This window comes from Genypterus blacodes, unplaced genomic scaffold (assembly GCF_046128005.1).
Source record: "Genypterus blacodes isolate CSIRO-AG114 ecotype Tasmania unplaced genomic scaffold, CSIRO-AGI_Gbla_v1 ptg000032l_1, whole genome shotgun sequence".
Classification (NCBI taxonomy): Eukaryota; Metazoa; Chordata; class Actinopteri; order Ophidiiformes; family Ophidiidae; genus Genypterus; species Genypterus blacodes.
The window spans coordinates 4,613,336-4,622,322 of NW_027466845.1; the positions used below are offsets into that span (position 1 = coordinate 4,613,336).

An 8,987-nucleotide genomic window follows, 5' to 3' on the forward strand; every position below is an offset into this window, starting at 1 on the left:
AGAGTTATTTGTATTGTATTATTTTGTTGTTTTGTAGGTGAGCTTCCATTTGAATACAAGTAAACAGTATACACAAGTAACGGCTCAGGCTAAAACTATAGAGACCTCATTTATCATCCTCAACAAGGCACCATATGCAGTGGAGTTCCAAGTATGCAAATGCAAACATATGAGCAACCTGTACATCAGTGTGAAACACACAAACACACACACACTGCTGCCAGCACAGGGAGGTAAGGACGGGGAAGAGTGAGTGAAGGAAGGAAAGAATTCACAATGCAGATCCAATCATCATAGCTTCGAAAAGTGATTACTCCACTCCTCGTCTCTTGACAGTGAGGTGAGTGAGGTAATGGCCATGTGTCACAAGGAGGGAGGGAGGACAAGTGAAGGGGGGGAGCTAGGTTCGGAGGGGTGAGGTGGAGAAGAACATCTGTTGTGAGATGTGCGAAAATGCGCAGCTCCAAAAACCTGCAATCAGAAACTTGACTTGCTTCTGTTGTTAACTTTCTATCCTACAATTACTTAAATCGCAACCGCACCCGCACAGGTTCTGCAGTCTCCTCCTGAACCGAGCCTGATCTCAGACTGCCTCGCCGTGGACACATCCAGACCCTGGAGGCGTCCTCTGGGGGGAGGAGCAGACCTCTGGATTTCATTGCTTTGAAGATTTGGCTCAATATTAATGTGTATGCTGGCAGCAAGCGTGGATAGGTGCTACAATGTAGTGTATTCTTTTGAAAGAGCGGTGGCACGTGCACATCTCAAAGCCTGTTGAGTCGATTCAAAGCACTGAAGCCACAGGCGAACCCCAGAGCAAGATGGAAGTGTTTAATGACACAGCTCAAAACGTTGTACTTTATCACATTTTCTTGCCAAGCCCCTACTATCATGACTAATGGTACAGGTGGATACATTTACTACTGCCAAGGAGCTTTTCAGCGCTCATTCAAAACCATTATCATTATGCTGAGATTTCCTCACTGTAACCTCTTTTTCTAGTGGCAAGTCTCGCTTCCTCTTCAGCATAGATGTGTCACTTCTTGGCAAACGGCATTTGTCATGCACACGACCTGATGAGGTAGGTTTTCTTTAAAAATTGTGTAATTGGAAAGCACAAAATTACGAGGTCTAATGTACGGTCAAAAAAAGTGCAGCAACTGTGTTCCTTCCAATGTCGCTGACAATGCTGCCAGACACTGAAGCTACTCAAATAAACAAAAGTGATATCATCCAATAAACAGAGTTAAAACAATGATGTTGCATTTATATGTTTAACTAATTTATACATCTTAAAATGATATGAACCTTATGACTTACTAATCATCGACTTCCTCTTTGGCTTTTAGATTCCGGCTACTGTTTAGTTAGGCTGGGGGACTAAGCAATTATCAACTTTCAATATTAAATAATGTTTTCTTGTGATTCCTCTTTTTTCTCCAATCCTTTTCCCTGTTTTCATTTCTTCTTGTGGAATTTTTGTCCCTGGGAGGCTAAACAAAGGTCAAACAAACCACCGTGTACACGGTTAACAAGGCAGTATAAAGTTGAAAGGAGGAAGAAGTGGCCTCCTGCTAGCAAAGAGGGATGAAGGCATTGGGCCTCAGCCCTCTACAGTTGATGGCCACTTAAATTTACCATGGCCACAGGACTGAGCTTCTCCCTAACTGAGGCTGCAGCAGCTCAAGAAACTGCTGGTTTTACCCTCTGCAGGCATCGGGGTAGTGTCATTGCTATCCACCTTGATCTGCTTGGACTCTAGGATGAGTTTACTGGCCAAATCAAGGAAGAGTTTGTCGACATTGTCGTTGACATTGGCCGAGGTCTCCAGATACTGCAAGCTTTGAGCCTTGGCAAAATCTTCAGCCCTCTTTCGGAGAACCTCTCTCTTCTCTGCCAGATCCATTTTATTTCCAACTAATATAGTCACCACTTGGTTGTTGGCATACTTCTCAATCTCCCCCAGCCATTCTGGAGGGCACCTGAAGGAGTCCTCAGAGGTAATGTCGCATGCTAGGATGACAGCATTAGCCCTTCGGTAATATGTCTGAGTAATAGAGCGAAATCTTTCTTGTCCAGCTGTGTCCCATATTTGTAGCTTGACCTTTTCTCCTTTGATTATCACCATTTGAAACATGAAATCAACCCCAGTCGTAGCCTCTTGTCTCGGCAGGAAAAGGCCCTGGGTAAAGCGTCGGACGAGACACGTCTTCCCAACTCCCGTATTTCCTATCAGCACTATTTTGAACAAGTAGTCATAATCTTCCATGCTCATGCTAACTTGGGATCTATGTAGACAGATGTGTCTGCTGTTGTTGCCTCCAGCCTGTGAAACACTGTCACTTGGTCTAACAATATCTTGCAGGTCACAAAACTCTGGTGGTGCTTCTGCTTCTGCCATTGCAAATTGTTGTGCAGCTCCAATCCATCCCTTTGTTGCTTTGGTAAAGTCTCTGATGGGTGCCATTTTGCGTGCAAACCAGTTCTCTTGATCAGATATCTCTTTTTCTTCAGAAAGGAGACTTGCAACTTCATTGTTGAGATGAATCAACTCGTCTAGAGCATATGCAAAATCATTCTCCATCATATTTGTCACAATTTGTGCATTTTTATCATCCCTCATCAACGTCTCCATTTCAATCATTTTACCTTTTAGAGCTTTTAATTTACGATCCCTCAACGCAATATATTTTTGCAGTTTCAATTCTTCTACTTTCTTTGTAGGTGTGCGTGATCTCGCCTTCTCCAAAGCGCCCATGTGTTCTGGAATGGAGTGTACTTCCTCTTCATCAGCCATCTTGAATATGGGTGATAGGAAAATCGTCTGCAACTTCTCTTGGGGAGTTGCTCAAAGGATTATCCGCTTTGTTGTCACCGCACAATACTTCCTCGGTTTACGTTTTCTTTCCCGAACAGTTGGCCTCCTCTTTAGCTTAGCTGACTAAACTGTCACAGTTTTAGTTTTAGTTTCTTTGAGTAAATCTACAGGCACATCTTGCTTCAGCATAGATGCGTCACTTCTTGGGTAAGCTTGGTAAACAGGGCTTGTCATGCTTCCAGTGTCACTTCTAATGGTGTCAGACTGAAGCTCCTTAAATAAGCAATAGTGACGTCAGTACTGTCATCCAACAGTGATGTCACCCAAACTAACTGAGGAATAACAATGATGTCACATTTAAACATTTCTAATATTCTAATACATGCGTTCCATTTTACCCTGGAAGTCGGAATCAAGCTGGGAATGAGGTCACACCCGAGTTGACTACATTCCAGTAAAAACAACTCAAGAAAAAGCTTGGGCTGTGAGCTAAACACCATAACGTGTCCACAGACAGACGTTTGACAGTATTGTGTTGATTTAACACACAAAAGACAAATAAACAGCATATGACTACAGCTTTCACAATGTTGATATGTGATTAGCCATCATGGAATTTGCTCAAGTTCGTCTGACTTTCGCACACTAGAATAATATGAACCTTATGAATTACTAATCATCTACTTTATCTTTGACTCTTACACTCTTAACAACCTGTAGGCATGTATCAATTTTCCTTTTCCTGGATCGCCTCCGTCGCTCCCTCATTACCATACATTGATCGAAGTAAAGGACTCCACTCTGAGTCGTCGCTCTGGGCTGCACAGTCCCATGACATCTACCTCCTGCCTTATTAAACTGCTATCCATAATCCATGTGGCCTCTCACTGCTTCATTCCATCTCTTGTAAAGTGCAGCCCATCGCTTAACACGCGAGAAAATTAATACTTAAAAGGAAAAGTCTTCTGTAAGTGTTAACTGTGAACCGGTGGTGTGCTATGATGGTGTGTTTAAAGACCTTTGTTTGCCTTTTTAAACCCACATTGATCCATTTTGTCAGTCAGCAGATATAGTAGAAGATCTCACAACCACGCATATCGACACGGTAATGACATATCATCACCTCAGAACTGCCAACTTGCACTTTGAGTAGATATGCAGCAACATGACCAACTGGAGGAAACAGAAGTACATTTTTGAAGAATCTGGTGAAATCCCAACTACATCCTGATAGATGGAATGCTTCATAACATGTATGTCTCTCCCCTCTGATGGAATCTATTGGGGAAAAGGGAGATTCACTACCTCAATGTGCAGCTGCTCAGTATTTTCAGAAAAGCACTTTTACCTCAAGGGGTTTACCTCCTGACCAATCAATGAGGAGAAAAGGGTCCAGCAACAAAATCAATGTCCCCATTGAAGGTGATGTTGCTGACACTGTCACTTTTCCTCAGTGGCAGAGGATGTGCGTGCAACAGGAACAGCTTCCTAAACCCTGCATGTCCAGCTCAAAAAGCAAGCTGCCACGTCTTTGCCACATGGCACCTCTCTGAGGAAAGAAACCAAAACTCAGAAGAAGGTTCAGAACATCGTTACATTGCTTTTGTTGTTGTTTTTTGGACTGAAACAAAGAATTGTTTCAGGTAAGGACAGAAACGCACCAGATTGGCTTCTTCTTCCATTTGACAGTGTCTACGCCATTTTTCTCCCGGGCCAAAAGATTCAAAGGTCACATCATAAGTCACAACTGGTAAACTCTTGTAGCATCTAGAATTCTGAGTTTACGATTTGGGTGGCAATTTGTATGCAATTTCCAACTTGTGTGCTTTGTATTCACCCATATTTCCAACACCACCTGAACGCAGCATCAGTTGTGAACTTGTCATGTTTTCTGCACTGCCATTATAATCACACAGCGCCATACTACAACACCCTGCACCCCAGCGTCTGTGGATGCCTCTTTTTACTGAGTAGTTTGATCCTTCTCAGACTGCTTGCACACACACATGCAAACGATACATTAATATTCTCCCGCAGATCACAGACAAAAGAGCACTCTCTGCATTTGCAAGAGCAAGAGACAGAGAGAGAGAGAAGGAGGTGAGGATACTGAAATATATGGTAACACTGTATGAATTTTTCATCTGCCAGCAGCTGTTTTCATAACCTTTTCTCGGGGCAGCCACTGCGGTTTCTGCAGTGCCAGAGAATCATTGGCACGTCAAGCTTGGCAGCCATGGGAATCTGAGGCAGATCAAAAGGGGAACAGGTAGGGTCATTGGCCACGGTAACAGGTCAGTTGCTAGGGTCGAACACACCGGCCTCATGGGTCTTTGCTCGTGCTTGAGAAGACAACGGCCGCGCGTGTGTGTGTTGTGTTGCTGCGGATGTCCCTGGCAGGTTTCCCTCCGAGGGAGTCGAGCAAGAAGACAGAATCTTTATCCCTGGAGAAACAGCCCCGGCCCTCTGTGCCAATTTGGGTTCTGCTGCTGTGCATGGTGGGAAAGAAAAAGATCTTTCCCTCTCTTTCCACCCCCTCCCTGTAAAAACAGACCTGACCAGAATACAGATCGAGACGAAGAATACTCACTGTCGAGGCGAGGGCAGACATGACTTCTCGAGTATTCATCATGTAAGATCTCTCCCCCGCCCTCCTCCTCTTCCGCCTCCTCTTGCCCGTTCAAGGTGAGATTTTTCTTCGGGAACGAGATGACTGCGGAGTCACACGTCGACTTGCCAAGACCGACGCTAGACAGCCCGGGAAAAGACGGCAGGGGCGTCGAGCGTGGCGCGGAGAGAGAAAAACAAGCAAATGTGACGGTGCGAGCCGAGAGCTGCAGCCCCAGATTCACAATCATACTGGGAATCACAACACTTTTTAATAATTCAGAATGAATAGAGGAGAGGGAGATTCTGCAGCGAGCGAGGGAGCTGAGGAGAAGAATCCAACAACACTCCCCATGTCAAACCTCACTGTCTGTAACTGTCTATATGGAGAAGTCTAAATAATAAAGTCTGGCTTTGACAGTGTTAACGTCTCTCCGCGCAGCTCGTTGGTGCAGGTAGACTGAGCTGTGACCTGTACTTGAGAACACATTTCAAGTACTCCACTACCTCTACTTTTCAGGGACGGAGCTTTTTTGGTTGAGTCGGAGTTGAATTTCTAATTGAATCTTGTCTCAGTTAAATCGGTCCATTCAGCGCTCACCTAACATTGGCCCCAAAACACATTTGCTGCGTTCTTAATTCTTACAAGCGGCAACGAGGTAGAGAACACATTTGCCAATTACTGTGAGCCTTCGTCATTGTGCCACTCTTACCTAACAATTTCCAATCGACATTAATTATTCATTTTGAGGCCGCGCGTGCACTTGTCAATGCCAGCAGGGCTTGAAAGAGAGGAAGTGCTGTGGTGAGATTAAATCGTTTGTGTTGACGCCGTTCTCCTTCAAACACAACTTAGCAAACCACTTTTTCCTCTTTTTCCCTCCTGCCTTTCTGTCTCCACTGCTTATCGGGATAATGCTCTCTTGACGCTTTATCGATGTATTAAATCTATGCCTTGCGTTCATCTCATCCCAAATGAGACTATGTTTGCTGACAAAATGGCTCAACACGGATGAATTCCCTTCCTCACTGGTTTATTTTGTAGAATATCTGTGCGTGAACAGCAGCCGCAGCCAGGGTCATATATATCCGTGAACTGTGTTATCCATCCCTAAGTCCCTATACGAAATCTGCATTTCAATGAAAGACTGCTAGTCTTGCTGCAGTTTGGGCGAGAGGCAGCAGATAACACACACACACACGCATACAGAGAGAGAGCGGGAGCACCTTAAGCCTTTGTTTTTGCCTCCGCTGCGTCTCATTTAAAGTATTCCACGTTTGTTGTTGTGACTGGAGACGAGCTGCAGCTGTGTGAGTGTTTACGGCGCTGTTGGGGCCAAACACAGCCAGTCGCGGGGTCAGGGCCTGGCGCTCACAGGTCGCGGCCTTTATGTTCAGACATATTCCTCAAGGATCACTGCTTTCTTCCTGAGCCTTAACACAAACGCTAACACACGCATGTAAACACACACACACACACACACCTCGGTCTATGGTGTTTGTGAGGGCTGTGTGGTGAGGAATGTTAAAATTCATTATATTGTCAATCTCAAAGCTCAGCAGGTCCAGAAGAAGGTGAGTGACCTGATTAGAAGATCCGATGTTTTTGTCTATCTGGTCTGCGACAAAAAACGCCGATGAACAACAGCCAATCACGTCCTCCATATCTGTTGATTCCATGCACGCGAGTGTGTTGTAATCAGATTTGGGGATCTTAAATGTGGTTTTAGGGGAAAATTACCTTTTAATTGACACCTTGTCTGTGAATCAGTTGCCAAATGTCTTTAAATGTTCCCTGGGGGGACGAGTTTCAATCTTTTAGTTTTACTTTCGGGCTGAAAGCGACGCTTGGCCACATCCATATGTTGTTTATATGGAGGCAAAGGAGAGAATTTTGTGTTTGGTTTAATGTTTCATCTGCCAGCTTCATTTGTATGGAGGATTTGTACGGGTTTAGAATGAACATTTGGAGCAGCAGTATCCTGTACCTGCGAGAGAGAAACGACTGAAAGACGACTTCAGCCAGGCCTGTTATTGCAACCAAGTGATTTCCAGCAAGTGAGAACAAATTACAATGCAGGATTGGAATAAAGAAAAAAGTGCGTTCAGTGGAGAGAGTTACTTCGACATGAGGGGATACAGACAGAAAAAGCAGAGAAGGTGGCTTCATTCAGACGTGTGAAAGCAACGGAATGGGGCCAGGAATGATCCAATGAGTAGTTAAAGAAGTGACGAGCGATGCAAACGTCCCGTTTCGGCTCCAGCTGCAGGGAAAATCGTCTAACATGTGTTAAATAGAGCATTTTCCCAATAGCATGACACAGCTACAGTGTTTAATTTCAATTACATGGAGCCTTTAAGAACCCTGCCTGCCTGGTATGAGTTCAATTAATCATAAGGCCGAGAACACGATGACGTCGGAGCTGGAGCACACAAAGCAGGTCAGAGCTGATTACAGACGGAGGAGGCAGCGCCGACCTGCACAGATGTTCCATACTTATTTATTTATTTGGCTACATGCTAATTCGCACAGAGGAGAGAAATCCGTCTCGTAGCACTGCCAAAATTCTACCGCTGTCATAATCAAAGGAATGTCTCAGCATTCATCTTTGAAGATTTGCGGGAAGTTACATGGCTATTTATAATTAGCCTTACAAATGAAGCGCTTGTTTGGTTTTGATTTGAACGAGGATTTCAAATCTGCCAGACTTGAGTTGACGGTTTTCATTTTTATGCAGATGATCCATTTGCGTTCGTTAACATCAGAGATTGCAAGAACAAGGGAATTGGACATAAACCAACCAACCGTTTTTGACTGCTCTGTGTTCAATTAACTACATTACAGTCAACACAAACTCTGTGTAATTCTATATTACTGTGTTAGTGCTTAATCCCTCACACATGAAACTACTTTACACATATTATGTAGTTTTCTTTGTATATATTTTGACATCTGCATTAGCTCATTTTTCCGCCATGTCAAGTTCGATTTTCCATCTTTTACTTTGGTATGGGGGGATCGGTTTAGACAGAGTCCCTAACTCAGCTACGCCCTCCAGGCTCGATCCCACAATAATCAAGAATCCGTTGTGACAGAGGTTTTCTGCAGACGTGCGTATTCAGCGCTGTGACATGAGCCGCAGTGACACGGGGGGAATGCAAAAGGGAATGTTTCAAGATAACCTACCATCTTACCTCCGTCAGCACATTTTCCTCTCCAACAATGAGCTGACCGTTATGTTGTGCTGTCAAACTCTGTAGACTGTAAAGTGCAAAGCTTTGGGGTCCTAAGCATCTAGCAAATCAAATAATCTAGAATGAAGTTTTACTCTGAGTTGGATTTTTGAAGATGGAAGTAATTTATTTTGAAAGGCCGACTTTGTGTGCAGTGATAAAAGACTGTAGTACAAATAGTTTTGTAGGAAACAGAGGCATTTTTTCATTAATGATACAATCACATATCCTGAGGATTTCTGTAGGCCACGATAAGTGGATGAGACAGTGAGAGCAGAAGGTAGAGAGAGAGAGAATGCCTTTTAGTTCTCCAGAAGTGTTTGCACCT

General features: G+C 44.1%; 1 pseudogene; it reads right to left on the reverse strand.

Moving 5' to 3' along the window:
• Nucleotides 1–1,663: 1,663 nt before the first annotated feature.
• Nucleotides 1,664–2,275, reverse strand: LOC142995402 (ras-related protein Rab-30 pseudogene; annotated as a pseudogene).
• Nucleotides 2,276–8,987: the final 6,712 nt, after the last annotated feature.